Below are 2,669 nucleotides of genomic sequence, written 5' to 3'. Positions count from 1 at the left end.
AGAGAATGGGAATAACAGTTTCTATAGCTAAGGCTTGGAAGAAAACTGCTTTTTTCCCTGACAATCATAATCCACTCATGCTTTTAAAACGTGTTTCAACATCAAAAGAACTCAGAGTCTGGAATGTGCTAGGAGGATGCATCAAGACATATCTTATTAGCCAATCTATAATAATAAAAGCATAATATGCAAATTGACCTAATGGCCAAATAGCAGAAGGACCATTCGTATGACCACGCTATGACACACACTGGTGCCAGGCCAGCCAAGATGGGTGCGATGCGATTGCGGGGTTGCGGGGGACACCATCGCCCCACAATCGCCCAGCACCCTCTGCTGGGAAATTGATCAGGGGGCTCCACAGAACCGGGGAACTGGGGGTGTGTGGCAGGAGATGTGGGCAGTGCCAGGCCAAAGCGGGTGCAGATGGGGGGGGGCGGGGCTGTGAGGGCCCTGGCAGCTGGGGCTGCGAAGGCCTACCCTTGCACGAATTTTGTGCATTGGGTTGCTAGTTTATCTATAATCAAGATAAACTTCCCTCTTGTTTCTCCTCTTGCAACTTCCTCAACCCTGTGTGTTGCTTGGATGTCAAAGAACAAAGCCTGCTCTGAATTAACAGGAGTAACAGGAGTTCGAGGGAGCTGCTTTCTGTTTTTCTGGTCTGCACTGTGGTTCTCTGATTTGAACCTGCAGTGGCAGCATGAAGGAAAGGAGAGGCGGGCGCTCTGGGGGGATGGGGGGGGGGAGCACAGCCCGAATAAAGGTCTGGAGGCCAGCGGGTCATGGGCTGCTTTCCGGACAGCCAGACAAACTGAGCAGAAACAGGCTGGCTTGGTATGGGGAGCCGGATTAGGGAGGCTGAGCAGAGGGGCTTTGAGTGGTGCCTGGGGAAATCCTGAGCCTTTTAAATGAGCCATTTAAATCTGACAGACAAATTGGTGTTTAAAAAGATTTAGCAGGCAGTGATGGGCACAACGAGGTGAGTGGGTGGGGACCGTGTGTGTGTGTGTGTGTGTGTGTGTGTGTGTGTGTGTGTGTGTGTAAGGTAACAGAGGTAGGTGAGAATGAAGCTAGGAGAATCAAGATTCTGCTTTGAGTCAACAAGCACATACTGAGCACCTACTGTGTGCCTTGCCTTGCGCCAGGCCCCACTTCAAGTGTGCTCCCTCTCAGTGAATGGAACCAGCACATGCCCTTTTATCCAAGCCAGAAGCCTAGTACCTTTCTTGCCATCTTCTGCCCCTTTCGTCCCCAATCTATCAAGTCATTCCATCAATTCCATGTCTCTTACATCTGTTTGTTCTCCCTCAGCCCCACTTCCTCTATCTCATGTCAGCAGCTGCCACCTGTCCCTGGATTCCGGGTCTCTTTGCCGCCAGCCTCCCCTTTCACTGCTTCTCCTCCCACAGCTGTTGGAGAGTGGGGACAGGCCTCCTAAAACACGTCGGATCATGTCACCTCCCTCAACAGAAACCCTCCAGTGGGCTCCCCATGGATTTCGAGGTTAAGTCCAAATGCTGCGGCCGAACCAGGAGGCCCCGGTTATCTGGTCCTTCTCAGCTCTCCTTCCTTCCCAGGCCTCTTGCCTCCTCACCTTGAATCTGGGGATTCAAAACTACTTTTTAAAATTAATTAATTATGCTGCAGAAAGTTTTATTGTTTCATTTGGTCCAATGCATGGGAGAGGGCTTCATGGTGGTTAAAAGAACGGCTAGTAGTTTCAGGGAGAGGCTCAGGTAAAAGCCAGAAACCAGGGGATGCAGAGGGGCCTCTGAAAGGCCTCTGGGCTCTACAGGCTCCTAGTCATGCTTGAGGGTGAGCCTTTCCAAGAGATACTCGCCCAGCCCAGCCTAGGGTCCCGCAGCCTGCAGAGGTTAGTCAGGTGTCACCCATCTTTTTGATGAGTTTCACCTCCTCACCCAGGAAGTGGTTCTCCAGGAAGTCACAGAGCTGAGGGTCTGTGCGGGTAGAACCCAGGGCCTGCAGCTCCAAAAGGGCCTGGTTCAGGTTCCTCGCCAAGGCCAGGGCGGCTTCCCTGGAGTCCTGAGTTTTGCCCACTCATCTTGGGGAGGCCTCAGCACGTCCTGAAAGAGCATGTGGCCACCACGCATGTTTTGCAGCTTTAAAAGATGCTCAGCGCCCTCGCACTTCTCCATCAACTTGTGGAAGAAGTGGCCCACACCCTCGAGAACCACATCATCATGGTTGTAATAGAAGCCCCGAGAGAGGTAGGTGTGGGAGGCCCGCAGATGCGGGTTGGCTAGGTGATTGACTGCAGCCTCCACCTGGGTGGAATAATTCTGACAAATTTGGGAGCTCATGGTTGTTCGGCAATAAGGAGTTAAGGCAGAAAAAACACACTGGTGTGTTGGCTGGTCCCAGAGGTGGTTCTGAAGGTGGTGACTGGATAAGACGCTGGAGAGTGGCTGGAGGCTGGAAGAAGGGGCGTCCCTCAGTCTGTTCTGTCCAAACACTGTTGAAGCAAGAGACAGATCTGGGACCACGGAGGGCACTGCCTCAAAACTACTTTTAGTACCTCTAAGGCATCGGTTCTCAACCTGTGGGTCGCGACCCCTGTGGCGGTCGAACGACCCTTTCACAGGGGTTGCCGAAGACCATCGGAAAACACATATATAATTACCTATTGTTTTTGTGATTAATCACTATGC

The 2,669-nt window shown here is 52.1% G+C and overlaps 1 pseudogene; it reads right to left on the bottom strand.

Annotated features, from left to right (window-relative positions):
- Positions 1 to 1,799: 1,799 nt before the first annotated feature.
- On the bottom strand, positions 1,800 to 2,413 carry LOC132242238 (ferritin light chain-like; annotated as a pseudogene).
- Positions 2,414 to 2,669: the final 256 nt, after the last annotated feature.

Source organism: Myotis daubentonii, chromosome 9 (assembly GCF_963259705.1).
Source record: "Myotis daubentonii chromosome 9, mMyoDau2.1, whole genome shotgun sequence".
NCBI classification, from domain to species: domain Eukaryota; kingdom Metazoa; phylum Chordata; class Mammalia; order Chiroptera; family Vespertilionidae; genus Myotis; species Myotis daubentonii.
The sequence above is the reverse complement of the archived record's forward strand: the minus strand, read 5'-3'. Positions and strand labels throughout refer to the sequence as shown.